General features: G+C 42.9%; 1 pseudogene; it reads right to left on the bottom strand.

Annotated features, from left to right (window-relative positions):
* Positions 1 to 516: 516 nt before the first annotated feature.
* Positions 517 to 634, bottom strand: LOC145411746 (5S ribosomal RNA; annotated as a pseudogene).
* Between the last annotated feature and the right edge of the window lie 14,208 nt (positions 635 to 14,842).

Genomic DNA, 14,842 nt, shown 5'->3' with positions numbered 1-14,842 from the left:
AGTGCGAAGCTTGAGTCACAGAGACTTTTACTTGATAACCTAAATCATGGGGAAAGGAAAAATATGATATTTAAGGTGGCAAATCAGATGAAGAGGGATAATCGGGATATTATAGGTGAGCAATGTGTGAAGAATGATGATGGAATGGTAGTGGTGAACAGTGGGGATATTAAAGATGCATAGAGAGAACATTATAGCTGGTTGTTGAATGAGGAGTTTGACTGGGACAGGGAGGGTATGAAGCCAGCAAATCCAGTGTTTGGCCCTTGGCCTTTGATTGACGCTGCTACTGTGAGTGAGGCAATAGGCAGGATGCACGTGGGGAAGGCGGCAGGTGTGTCTTTGACTGCCGAAATGTTGAAGGCCTCAGGAGATATAGGGATGAGGTTACTCCATCCATCCATCCATCCATTGCCAGACGCCATGTATCCCAAATGGGGTGGCCAAGGGCTTAGAGTTAATTGTTTTACAGGGAGGGGCACTAATCCTCCACCAACCCCACTTGACACGTAGGGATGCCAACAGCATCTGGTGTTCCTAGGCGGTCACCCATCCAAGTACTAACCAGACCCAACGTTGCTTAACTTCGCTGATCGGATGGGAAGCGGTGTACTCAGGAGATATAGGGATGAGGTTACTCACTGACATGATAAATATGACTTATATATGAGTGTGTTGTCCCAGATGATTAGTTGAAGAGTGTAACTGTAAATGTGTACAAAGGGAAGGGTGATGCCCTGGAAAGAGGGAATTATAGAGGTACAAAGCTTTTAGATCAAATAATGAATGTAATGGACTGAGTTCTAGAAGGTATGATTAGAGAAAGAGTGAATACTGATGAGATGCAGTTTGGGTTTATGCCAGGCAGGGGGACCACTGATGCCATATTCATTGTTCGACAGCTGCAGGAAAAATATATTGGGAAGAAAGGGGATCTGTGGTATGTTTTTGTTGATTTGGAAAAAGCCTTTGACAGAGTCCCTAGAGAGGTGGTGAAGTGGGCAATGAGAAAGTTTGGGTTGGAGCAGTGGCTGGTTAGGGTGGTTATAGCCATGTATGTGGGTGCTCGCACCCAGGTAAGAGTGAATGGAGATTTGAGTGATGAGTTTTCTGTGAATTTGGTGTGCATCAGGGGTCACTTTTGAGTCCCATGTTGTTCATCATGGTACTTGAAGACCTCTCATGTGACTTCTGAAATGGACTCCCATGAGAGATGTTGTATGCTGATGATTTGGTGTTGATTGCAGAGAATGAAAGGGAGGCGGAGGAAAGATTTAGGAAGTGGAGAGATGGTATGGGGCACAAGGGCTTAAGGATAAATGCAGATAAAACAAAAATGATGATATCTAGGGTTAGTGGCGGTACAGTCAAAGAAGAGGGAGAGTGGCCATGTAGAGTTTGCCACAAGGGCATGGGAAGTAATTCCATCTTGTGCAGTGTTTCTGATAAATGGGTGCATAAGAGATGTAGTGGTATTAGAGGTACACTGCGAGAAAATGCTGATTTTATGTGCGCAGTGTGTTGAGGAGAATAGGTGGAGATTGTCAGGCACGAAAGGACTGAACTTGCTGGTGAGTCTCTTGAGTGTGTGGAAGAGTTTTGTTATTTGGGAGATATGTTATGTGCTGGAGGTGGGGCTGGAGCTAGCTCTGTGGCCAGGGTGAGAAGTGGTTGGAAAAAGTTCAGGGAGCTGTTGCCTCTCCTGACACTGAGAGGACTCTCCCTACATGCTAAGGGGTCTTTTTATGCAGCATGTGTTAGAAGTGTGATGCTGTATGGTAGTGAAACCCGGGCAGTAAAGGAAGAGGATATTCACAGGCTCAAACATACAAAAATGACAATGATTAGGTGGATGTGCAGTGTATCCCTGCATGCAAGGCCTGGGGGGGCTGGGTTTATGATGGAAGAGTTGAGAGGTAGGATGGAACTGGAGTGTATTGGTGTTGTGATGAGGAGAGGTAGATTGAGATGGTTTGGGCATGTGGAGAGGATGTGGGATGAGAACTGGGTGCAGAAGGTGAGAAGTGTTAATACTGGGGGTGGGGTTGCGAGGGGTTGACTGAGAAAGACGTGGGATGAGGTCATTAAGTGTGACCTCAGGGTTAAGGGACTAAACAGGAAGGCTGCCATGGATCGTGCAGCATGGAGAGCCGCCATTAGGTGACCATGGCCTACGCATGCAAGCATGTTACAGCCTTCAAAAACGAAACGAACAAAACGAATACACTTTTAACTGCTTAACCCCTAAACCGCGGGCTTGTTTTTGCTTGACTTGCGTGTCTCGCGGGCATATTTGCTCTCCGACAGACTCTCTAAAAATGTTTGCAAAAAATCAGTTATTAGTCCTAGAATATTAAAATTACATATGCATATGGCACATACCTTCAGCTTTCTCCTGGGATATTTGTTGAGCCTTCGTCGAGTACCGTAGGACTTGTGGAGACCTCTGAAGTTGGGTAACGAAGTCTTCTCTTTACACTTCCCGACAACCCGTAATATGATTACCACAGCCTGATATTATCACTAGAAACACTATTCTATGATTCTCAAATAGTTTGGACTCCATACTCCAAAAAAAAAAAAAAAAAAAAGACACTGTGAAAGCAATGAAAATTACGAGCGCCATATGACCTTCCCACTTGCACTCATTCGCCACTGGTGTTCTGTCATTTATTATTCATAAAAACACTCACACTTTATATTTCTATTACTGTATAACACTTATATATATCTACAGTCTTTATCCATAAGTTTCCTTCAGTAATAGTAGTTTATTGTCACTGTAGGCACTCAATTTCTCTTTCAGTAAAATACGCAGCATTCACTTTCTCGTCCTGTCTACTAGCGTTGAGAGTGAATCTGTCACCTTCACTTCCACTTTCATAACTCATAGTATTCATACATGCTAGAGTGAAACTTTCACTTTCATTACTCCTAGTATATACACTCGTATTCTTATATTACTACTCATTTACATTTCTATTTACATTCTGTATTTTATTTACATTATTTACATTTCTATTTTATTTACACTGTGTTATGCACTGTCACTTGCAGTTAACTTATAAAACTATTTTCCACTGTTCACTTATATTTACATTCATTGCTTTCACTTGCTGTTTACACATTACTGTATTTACACATTATTTACATTTCCACTTGCACTCTTTTACTTACAAGAAAGATTGTAGTCACTGTCTGTCATTTTCATTGACAAATTAGCCAGTTGTCATTCCACAGCAGTCACTTAGCCCTTTACATCTTTCCACACGAGGTTTAGTAGGGGGTAGAGGTCACAGGTCCCTTTGCATGGGGCTAAAAAGCGGCGGAATTGGACAGGCGCGAATCTGACGTGCTTTCACCTTGAAAGACGACAGTAAACTGAATACAGTGTGGTGGCCTAGCTGCCTAGGGGGAGTGCAGTGCTGCCAGTGTCAGCATGGTGACAGCTGCTAATATATACGCTATGAAATGATTGGCAGGAAATCTAGACAATACATAATGAATTAGGTAGTTCCAGGTGAATGTAAATATCACTTAGGCTTCTCCCTTCCTTTCTTATATATATTTTTATTATGAGAATAGATTATATGGCATATTTCAAGGGGAAATAAACAGCGAAAATTAGCGAACGAGTGCACGTGAGGTGTTGTAAGGTGATAATTAGCCAATTCCAGGTGTATTGCACTATCACGTACCTTATTTCTTTTTTGTATATATTATTTGGTATAAGAATAGGGCATAGGGCTTATTTCAATGGATGAAATCAGTGGAAAATTCCAGGGAAGATTTACTTAGCACAGCACGGCCGGGCAGGCGAGAGGAGAGGGTAATGGAGGGGAGGTAGGGAGGGGAGGTAGGGAGGGGAGTCAAGAACAGAGAGAAATGGCTAAATTGTCAACAATGGATGGGAGTACAGATGAGATTAGGAGTGCTGACTAGTGTTGGACATTGGCAGTACTGACAGATGATACAAGCCACCACTTGAAAGCCCAGGCGAATTCAAAATAACACAGAATCACAAAAGTGACGCCCCGTGGTATGATCCCTTGCTCCCAAGCATCACAAAAGTGATGCCCTGTGGTTAAGGGGTTAAACCAATAAGTCTGAAGCTTTAAATTTATGGTGGTTAAGTGTCTTATGAAGTGGTCTGCTGCCCAAAAGGACACATATTCAATCACTGGCTGAGAAAGGAAACAGTTTGACAATTCGGAATTTCTTTAAAACAGAAAACAGACTGCGCTGGTCTTCCACAGGACCTACCAACAAATCATTAAAGCAGCCCTGCTAGTAGTGTACCAATACAATAAACATTCAGTTATCCGGTGTAATTCAGCCAAGCCTTATGCTGAATAACATGAAACCCCAGATGTTGCATAGTACCCTCAATCTGCTCAATATTCGGTGTCAAGCCGGATATTGCATTACTATCCATCTCGACCCTCTATCCGACAAACTTTTCCATGAGTAAAAGATGAAAATTGTGCATTAAATACAATAAAGTAATGATACAGTACAGTAATACAGAGTTTGTTGAACACCATTTTCGAACCTGTTGATACATCTTGATGCTGAATATTGCCTAGAACCACTAGTTACGTCATGTTTCGGCACCGGATATTGCATAATTTTGCCACATGTTGCTTTAACCCCTTAACCGCGGGGCGTTACTTTCATGACGCTTGGGAGCAAGGGATCATACCGAGGGGCATCACTTTTGTGATTCTGTGTTATTTTGAATTCGCCTGAGCTTTCAAGTTGTGCCCTGCATCATCTATCAGTACTGCCAATGTCCAACACTAGTAAGCACTCCTAATCTCATCTGTACTCCCATCCATTGTTGACAATTTAGCCATTTCTCCCTGTTCTTGACTCCCCTCCCTACCTCCCCTCCATTACCCTCTCCTCTCGCCTGCCCGGCTGTTCTATGCTAAGTAAATCTTCCCTGGAATTTTCCACTGATTTCACCCATTGAAATGAGCCCTATGCCCTATTCTTATACCAAATAATATATACAAAAAAGAAATAAGGTAAGTGATAGTGCCATACACCTGGAATTGGCTAATTATCACCTGACAACACCTTATGTGCACTAGTTTGTTAATTTTCGCTGCTTATTTCCCCTTGAAATATGCCATATAATCTATTCTCATAATAAAAATATATATAAGGAGGGAAGGGAGAAGCCTAAGTGATACTTACATTCACCTGGAACTACCTAATTTATTATGTATTGTCTAGATTTCCTGCCAATCATTTCATAGCGCATATATTAGCAGCTGTCACCAGGCTGAGATTGGCAGCACTGCACTTCCCCTAGGCAGGCCACCACACAGTGTATTCAGTTTACTGTCATCTTTCAAGGTGGAAGCACGTTGGATTCGCGCCTGTCCAATTCCGCTGCTTTTTAGCCCCATGCAAAGGGCTCTGTGACCTCTACCCCCTACTAAACCTTGTGTGGAAAGAGGTACAGGGATAAGTGAGTGCTGTGGAACATGAACTGGGTAATTTGTCAATGAAAATGATAGACAGTGACTACGATCTTTCTGGTGAGTAAAACAGTGCAAGTGGAAATGTAAATACTGTGTAAACAGCAAGTGAAAGCAATGAATGTAAATACAAGTGAACAGTGGAAAATAGTTTTATAAGTTACTGCAAGTGACAGTGCATAACACAGTGTAAATAAAATAGAAATGTAAATAATGTAAATAAAATACAGAACGTAAATAGAAATGTAAATGAGTAGTAATATAAGAATACGAGTATATATACTAGGAGTAATGAAAGTGAAAGTTTCACTCTAGCATGTATGAATACTATGAGTTATGAAAGTGAAGGTGAAAGTGACAGACACACTCTCAACGCTAGTATACAGGACGAGAAAGTGAATGCTACGTATTTTACTGAAAGAGAAATTGAATGCCTACAGTGACAATAAACTACTACAGTACAAGTCCCATTATTCGGCATCTATGGGACCGGGATGATGCCGAGAAATTAGATTTGCCGAATAATCAAAAACCTACCCATTCAGTACTTTAAATATATTGGTGAACACTGTCATCACCACTTATGGTATTACAGCTGTGTTTGGAGAGAGTACTGTATACTGTACAATACTGCAATCAATACAGTACTATACCTGAATCTGAAATATATATGTAAATTAGTGAACATATATAAGTGTAATGACGCAGTAAGCCTACAAGTCAGATAACACTTCCTGGATGGCCGAAATGATACGGAATATTACCTACCACCTCAGTACATCACTTGTATTGGTGAACTCATCACTACTTATATTATTACAAATATGTTTGGAGTGAGGACTGTATACAGTACTTTTTCCAAACACAAAATAAAATAGTCGGAAAATTGCATAAAATAAAGTGAAGGAATATGAATTGGTAAGGTCTTTCTGATGAAGGTTAAACGTACATTTAGTGCTTATTCTTTTGTTCGTTTTTGTGTTTAATGTGAAAGAGACAGCATTGATGCAAACTGTAATATATCCCATTAACCCCTTAATAACCTCCGGCACTGAACAACCTTTTACAGTACCGGTGTCAGTGATGTTAAGTTAGTGTGAGCTATAAAGAAAACTGAACAATTATGAGGAGGGAACGAAGGTCACTGGTATGTTTACACGACTCTAGCTACGATTCTAAGCAGTCAGGGGGTCAGTTAATCTCAGATGTTTTCGCCCATTTGGTAAATACACCGTAACTTTATCAATTCTCCAGTCAATCATAGCGAATCATAGCATGGGTTTAGGAAGCTAAATAACACATTGCTAGGTGCGCCAGACGATTATCTTCACATCTTATAAGAAAATGGAAGAAATTAAATCCCTCTCTGAGTACGTAAAATTCTTCCATTCTTCTGAAATCAATTTATTTTTCTTAGAGATATGAAGATAATCGTCTGCCTCACCTAGCAATGTGTTATTTAGCTTCCTAAACCCATGCTATGATTCGCTATGAGTCACGGAGAGATTGGTAAAGTTACGGTGTATTTACCAAATGGGTGAAAACATCTGAGATTAACCGACCGCCTGACTGCTTGGAATCGTAGCTAGAGTCGTGTAAACATACCAGTGACCTTCGTTCCCTCCCCATAATTGTTCAGTTTTCTTTATAGCTCACACTAACTTGACATCACTGACATCGGCACTGTAAAGGGTTGTTCAGTGTCGGAGGTCATTTAGGGGTTAATGGGATACATTACTGTTTGCATCAATACTATCTCTTTCATGTTAAACAAAAACGAACAAAAGAATGAGCACTAAATGTACGTTTAACTTTCATCAGAGAGACCTTAGCAATTCATATTCCTCCAGTTTATTTTTAAGTATTTTTCTGACTTTAGGTTAAGTTAGTTTTGGTTAAATTATTAGGTACAGTTAAACTCGGTTAGGTTAGGTTCAGTTAAACAAGACAGGCCCTTCCACCATTATGCTGAGGAATAAAAATACTAAAGCTGTCACAGCCTTACAGCTAAAAACAACGGGGAAACTGATTTAACAAGCAACATTTATTTATGGGTAATGCATTACAGTGTCAGTGGGTCATGGGCTACTCAATTACCGGTAAGTGTTATTTTCAGGAAGGCGTCAAGAATGGAAGAATTTCAAGAATTAGCGTGGGGGCTTGGAACGTAACCCTCGCTAATTTGGTGGGGGTGGTTACTGTACTGTATGATACTGTGCAATAGTGTAATCAATACAGTACTATACATGAATCTGAATAAAAATATAGAAATTAGTGAACATACAGAAGTATAATGAAACATTAGGCCTACAAGCCACAGATAACACTTCCTAAACTGCCAAGATGATTCTGGACATCTGCCGAACAATCAATGATTTTCGTAAATGGGACTATTTCTCAAAACTGTCAAAATGTCGGATCTACTGAACAATCAGCTGCCGAATAATAGGACTTTTACTGTATTACTGAAGGAAACTTATGGATAAAGACTATAGATATATATAAGTGTTATATAGTAATAGAAATATAAACAGTGAGTCTTTTAACCCGCCCCGTCCCGTTGACGTATGGGTACGTTGCAACGATTTGCATTTGCCAGTCCTGGCGACGTACCGGTACGTCGTGCAATTGCAATATGCATAATTTCGACAATTTTCAAATTTCGCACTTGATTTGCGGTACATATCCTCACATGACCTTCCCCTACCTGCCACCAGGCGGGGACACTCGGCGACCCCACGCGACCCGCGCTAACCCGCCACTCGTCCACTCACCTGGTAGCATCGGTCCTGCTCAGACATGGCTAAAAGAGGTCTCTCAGACAGCGAAATTCAAGCCGCCCTGGACACCTTTACAGGCGACAGTGATTCCCCACTGGACGACGAGGTTGTGGATAAGGATTACGTGCAGCCAGAGGAGGAAGAAACCACCAGCAGTGACGAGGAAGTTCCGTCTCCCAGGAAGCGGCAGTACGTGACTTACCATGCTGCTAGAGAGGGGCAGCAGGCAAAGAAGGCACGTGCAACATCCTATCCCTATCCCCAACGTGATTTGGAACCAGAATTCGAGGACGATGACGATGACGGAGCCGTGGGACGTGCTGCCACGTGGTATGGATGTGAGGTCATAACTCATCGTGGCCCAGAGCGCACACCACGTCGTATGAGCAGGTATGGGCCTAGCATTTTGTTTGGGGAGTTAGGAAGTGAAGTGGAGGGAGTGGGGAGTGAAAGGGAAAGTACAGGGAGGATTAGGGAAAGTGAGAATGACGTGAGTGAGTCATTGCTCTCCCTACGTAGTGTGAGGCGGCGTAGTGGATCACGTGGGCGAGTGCAGGTGCGTTCATTATCACGTGGGGTTGTGAGGGAGGGGGAAGGTGGGGAGGAACCACTCCCAAGCACGTCTTATGCTCCCCAATATCCCCTAACATGTGGTCGAGCTAGGGTGCGTGAGAAGGCACGTGGTGGTGTCATGGAGGGGGAAGGTGGGGAGGAACCACTCCCCAGCACGTCTTCTGCTCCCCAATATTCCCCTATTTCATCCCCACAGCCCCCTAATGTTCTTCAAGGCCGTAAGGGAAAGGGAAAGGGTAAAGGCAAGGGGAAGAGGAGTGACAGTGGGGAAGCTCTCTGCACTCCTTCTCCCCCACCTCCCCAACCAGGATCTCCTCCCCACCCAGACGAAGGCGGTGATGGGGATGATGGGGACGAGGGATTTGTGGCGTGGAATTGGGAGGATGGGAGTGATTTTTCTCCCCTCATTCACCCCTTCACTGAGCAGGGGCGCTCTGGCTGCATTGCTCCAGGAATTCACCGTAATTCCACCAGGTTGGATTTTTTCCACCTGTTTTTTAGTGAGGCATTTGTGGAGCAGATTGTATACCATACCAACCTGTTTGCAAGCACCCAGCGCCTAGAGAGTGAAAGATTGGGAACAAGGAGTAGTCATTCTCTCATCTATGATTACCCTGTCTCCCTTTCAGAAATGTTCTTATTTTTTGCCCTGGTCCTTTTGATGTGTATTATACGAAAGAACAGAATTCCTGCTTACTGGACTAGGGACCCTGTTATGTTTACCCCAATATTTGGTCAAGTGATGAGCCGTAATCGGTTTCAACAAATTCTAAGTCGCCTCCATTTCTATGATGCTCATGATCCTGCAAATGCAAACAACACTGATAAAATGAGGCGAATTAGGTTCATCTTTGATCACCTCAGGCAAACCTTTTGTTCCTCATTCTATCTCTATAGAGACCTCATCATAGACGAGAGTCTCGTGTTGTGGAGAGGCAATATTTCATTTAGGCAGTATATACCCAGCAAAAGGCACCGTTTTGGGTTCAAGATCTTTGTTATGTGCGACTGTAGGACTGGATACGTGCAAGACATAGTCTTGTACACCGGTGCACAGACAGACATAATAGAAGATCGAAGTATGTATTGGACTGTCGGGAGCAGTGGTAAAGACGATGATAGAAGACTACCTTCATCGTGGTCACGTCCTCTACCTGGACAATTGGTACACTAGCCCTCTTCTCGCTCGTTATCTTCACACACATGAAACTGGAGTCTGTGGAACAGTGAAGGTGAACCGGCGTCACATGGCCAAGGTAGGGCGGAAACTTGCAAGGAATGAGATTGTCTTCTTCAAAGCCAACAACATCCTTGCAACTGTGTGGAATCACAATAGAGAGGTAAGCCTATTGTCAACGGTTCACCGCCCCTTGATGCACCGTACTGATTCAGTTGATTACCGTAGCGAGAACAGGCGTTGCATTTGGAAACCTGAGTGTGTCATGGACTATAATATAAACATGCGCCTCGTGGACCAGTCAGACTCCATGATATCGACGGTAGAGTGTGCCAGGACCACGATGAAGTGGTATAAGAAACTGTTCTTTCACTTGCTAGACATCACTGCTCTGAATTGCCACCACCTTCACGCCATGACAACAGGAGTTCAGGAAACATTTGAAGGGTTTGTGAGGGAGCTCACAAGAGAAATGTTTGCACGGTATGCTGTAGAAAGGCCCCAACATCGCACCCGCACTGCCCCTATTGCACAAACTCCCCTGAGAATATCTGGCCGCCATTTCCCCACTCCTATCCCTCCCCAGCCAAACAGACCTAGGCCCCAACGCAGGTGTCACGTGTGCAGTAATTCCCAGGTGAGACTCACGACACAGAGGAAGGACATCCGCTATGAGTGCGTGCACTGTGACGTGGGTCTCTGTATTCACCCATGTTTCAGCGAATATCACACGTTGATGCAATTCTGATATGGTGTAAATGCGACAGGATGCTGAAATTATGAGGTAAATGTGACAGACAGACACTCAGTGAAATTATCAGTCATGTTGGTCTCCAAATATTAGTATAAAGTGCATACGGGTATAACATAAGTGCAAGAATTGTATGTAAGTGTATAAATATGCCGTAAGTGGAAACATACATAGCGAGGGTTTTATGATGCGATATTCTGTCACTCAGTGCAATAAATACGGCCCGTAATTATATAATTATTATTATTGGAAATGCTTACGGGTATAAGTTCAAATTATTGTAAGTGCTGAAATATATTCTAAGTCAAATATTCATAGCGTGTGTATAGAGATGCGATATCCTGACGCTCAGTTGAATGAATAAGGCACGTAATAGTGAAAATAAAAGTCAGCAAGTGGTAAAGTGTGTAATATATGTGAAGAATTAGTATATAAGTGTGTGAGTATTATGTTGGTCGAAACATTCATTGCAAGGGTATTTTCATGCGATATTCTCACGCTCACTTGAATAAATAATGCCAGTAAGTATGTACAGTGCAGTATAGGGGTGTAAACGTGTGTAATGTAAGTGGGAAATTATAATTGGAGTGAATAAATAAAGTAGATGATGAAACATGAGTGTTTGAGATCATGGTTGCTACGTGAATATGCGCTAGCATATCACTAAATGCCCTCGTAATGAATGAAAATAATTGAAAACATTTACAGTGGTGGAGGAAAGGTTCTATGTAAAGGGAAAAATAATAGGAAAGTGATAAAACAATATGGTATGTTGAAATACGAGTCATAGTGAGTGCGCTTATTAAGCTGATGTGCGCTAGACTTATGCTGCATGTCATCATCATGAAAGAAAACATCTGAAAACACTTACAAACAGTTGTAATTGGTAAAATGTCATTGAAACAGAAGTATACAAGTAGAAAAAATGATAGGTTGACTGATACAAGAAACTTAGCATATAGCATGTTACGACTCGGACCAAACTCGCTATGCTCGCGCGATGGTACAATGCTTATTTTTCATATATATGTGTCTGAAATCCATTATATTGTTACTGTTATTGTTTATTAGTTCAAATTCAATAAATATAGAGGTGTTGTGTGTTGTTTCTCCCAGTATTCCATACCATAGAAAACGTGAGCGCCTGGCACGTCCATTACAGAACACGACACCTGGCTCGGGGGACCTCACCTGTATGGACCACTTATAGACCGCGGGAAGCCCTTTCTTTGTGATTTTCCTTCGTTTCTCAACCTAAGCGGAAGTTTTAGCCAAAAAAAAATTTTTCCTAAAAGGCTCGGGACTGGGAGATGTCGGAGGGGCGGAAAACCTCGGGACGTGACTGGTTAATGAATAATAAATGACAGAACACCAGCGGCGAACAATCGGAAGTGGGAAGGTCATATGCGCTCGTAATTTTCATTTCCCCCCCCCCCCAAACTATTTGAGAATCATAGGATAGTGTTTCTAGTGATAATATCAGGCTGTGGTAATCATATTACGGGTTGTCGGGAAGTGTAAAGTGGAGACTTCGTTACCCAACTTCAGAAGTCTCCACAAGTCCTACGGTACTCGACGAAGGCTCAACAAACATCCCAGGAGAAAGCTGAAGGTATGTGCCATATGCATATGTAATTTTAATATTCTAGGACTAATAACTGATTTTTTGCAAATGCTGTATTTTTAGAGAGTTTGTCGGAGCGCAAATATGCCAGCGGGACACGCAAGTCAAAGGAAAACAAGCCCGCAGTTTAAGGGTTGATAGAGCCAAGCCAGCAGTGTTGGATATTGAGTTGGGCCAGATATTGCAACGAAGGATAATTTAGAGTTTACTGTATATTAGCCCTGTATGAGAGCCCTATTGTGTAATTAGTATGGTAGTAATAGTAGTAGTAGTTGTTCCCTAGGCAGTCTGGCCGAACAGCCCTGAGTACCTTAGGAAGGCCATGGCCGAGACCGGGCTTTCCCACGCAGCTCTCAAAAAGTGTATGTTGTGTTGTTGGCATAGGTGATTGTGTGCAATGCAGTCTTCCATAATGTGCTTAATAGTATGGGGTGCTGTGTTGCATCCTGGACAGGCATCAGCGATGGAGTCATCCAGCCTCTTCTGGTAGCTTAGAGGGCTGGATGGTGCCCACATCTCATCCTGGCCAGGTGGACCCTGTCCTCACGAGGAAGATAGGATTCAGAAGGGTGGATGTCAGGAGGCCATGTATGCAGCTGTGTGTTGTCTTTAAGTGGCTGAATGGAGCGGCGAGTAATCTGAGTGTGGATATGCTTCTGGAAGCTGGTCTGAGGTGGGCAAGGGGGAAGAGATGACAGTATTTGTGTATGGTATTGTGTGCTGGGTGTTGTTTTTATGTTCCTTGGTTAGGGTGGATGTGCTCCCATGTACTGTAGTGGATGTTGTGGGTTTGTGGAGGCTGCAGCAAGAAACTGGGTGCCTCTCATGTCTAGGTGATCCTTGACTTTGAGGACTTTGGTTTCTTGATGTATGTGGTCTGTGGGTGCAGTAGCTGTGCAGCCTGTGATTATTTTTAGGGCCTTGTTCTGTATGGTCTGTAGAGTGTTGTAGTGTGTTTTGGTCAGGTTAGAAGCCCAGGCAGGGCTTGCATAATTCATCACTGAATGTATGTATTGTTTGTATACTGTGGTGGTGGTTTCTTTGTTGTGTCCAAATGTTGTATGGGCAAGTGACCTCAAAACACTGAGTCTTGGTGTTATTTTATTTTTAATATTTGCGATTTGTTTAAATGACACTGATGTATTGTATGTTACACCAAGGATTTGGGGGGGGGGGTAGGGGAGTGTTGTTTATGGTGAGGTGTGGGATGTGACTGTGTTCTGCTGTCCAATTTGTGAGAAGAGTCACTGTAGATTTGGCTGGGGCTATTTTGAGCCTGTTTGTGGTGAACCATTCGTGTAGTGTGTTGAGGTAAGGTTGAATGATGTGTGCAGCTGTGTTTGCATTTTGGTGTGTACATGTAAGTGTTATATCATCTGCATAGGAAGCTATATGTATCTGTGGTGTGTGGGGTGTGGGTACGTTGTGCATGTATTGATTAAAGAGTGTAGGGGACAAAACAGATCCTTGGGGGATGCCGTTTGTGAAGTTTCTGATGTTAGAAGACTGACCGGCAAATGTTACGTGTGAACATCTGCCCTGCTAAGTAGTTTGCCAGCCATCTTTTTGTGTTATTGTGCATGTTTGTGTTGAGTATTTTGCTTGTGAGATTGTGGCGGGGGATGGCATCAAAAGCTTTGCTAATGTTTAGTGTGACTAGGAGTGTTCTGTGTGGTGGCCTAGCTGAATTCATGCCATTGAAAACTCTGTGTAAGGTCTGTAAGAAGGGTGTTTGTGGAGTGTAGTGGCCTAAAGCCATGTTGTGACTGGGCTAGGGGAATGTGAGGTGCGACTAGTTGTACTATCAGTTGTTCAGTGACTTTACAGGGGGTGCAGAGGAGTGTGATGGGGTGATGTGAGGAGGGTAATGTGGGGTCTTTGTTGGGTTTAGGGATAGTGATGATATTGCCATGCTTCCTGATGTTGGGTATTATGTTGTGTGAGTAGCTGTAGTTTGATATTTTGGTGAGTGTTTGTATGCCTTGTGGTCCTAGGTGTTTAAGGTGAATGTTGCTTATGCTGTCTGGTCCACAGGCAGATGAGTGCTTGAAGTTGTTAATGATGTGCTTCGTCTGGTTGTAAGTGAAAGGTGCGTAGTCTGGGTCTGTGGGGAACTGTCTCTTACGTCTGATGATACGTCGGTCTTCCGGATGGGGGGTTAGATGGCTGACTTGTGAAAAGTGATTGATGAGAGTGTTTGCTTGTTGTTTGTTTGAGGGTATGGTGTCTGTTGTTGTGATGGCAGCATGTGATTGTGTGGTGTTGCTGTTGGAAAGTGTGATGCTGTTTAGTGTTTTGTCGAGTTTGCTGATGTTTGTTCTGTGGTCAAGTGTTTGGAGGTAATTTTTCCAGTTTAGTGTTTGCTGTCCTGATATATTACTGTTTATCTGAGTGTTGAGGTCTTGTATTTGTTGTATGGTGTGTTGTGTATGGGGTGTTGGGGAGTGT

The sequence above is a fragment of the Coenobita brevimanus genome, chromosome 90 (genome assembly GCF_032717465.1).
Source record: "Coenobita brevimanus isolate Jiangsu-jjx chromosome 90, ASM3271746v2, whole genome shotgun sequence".
NCBI lineage: Eukaryota > Metazoa > Arthropoda > Malacostraca > Decapoda > Coenobitidae > Coenobita > Coenobita brevimanus.
The sequence above is the reverse complement of the archived record's forward strand: the minus strand, read 5'-3'. Positions and strand labels throughout refer to the sequence as shown.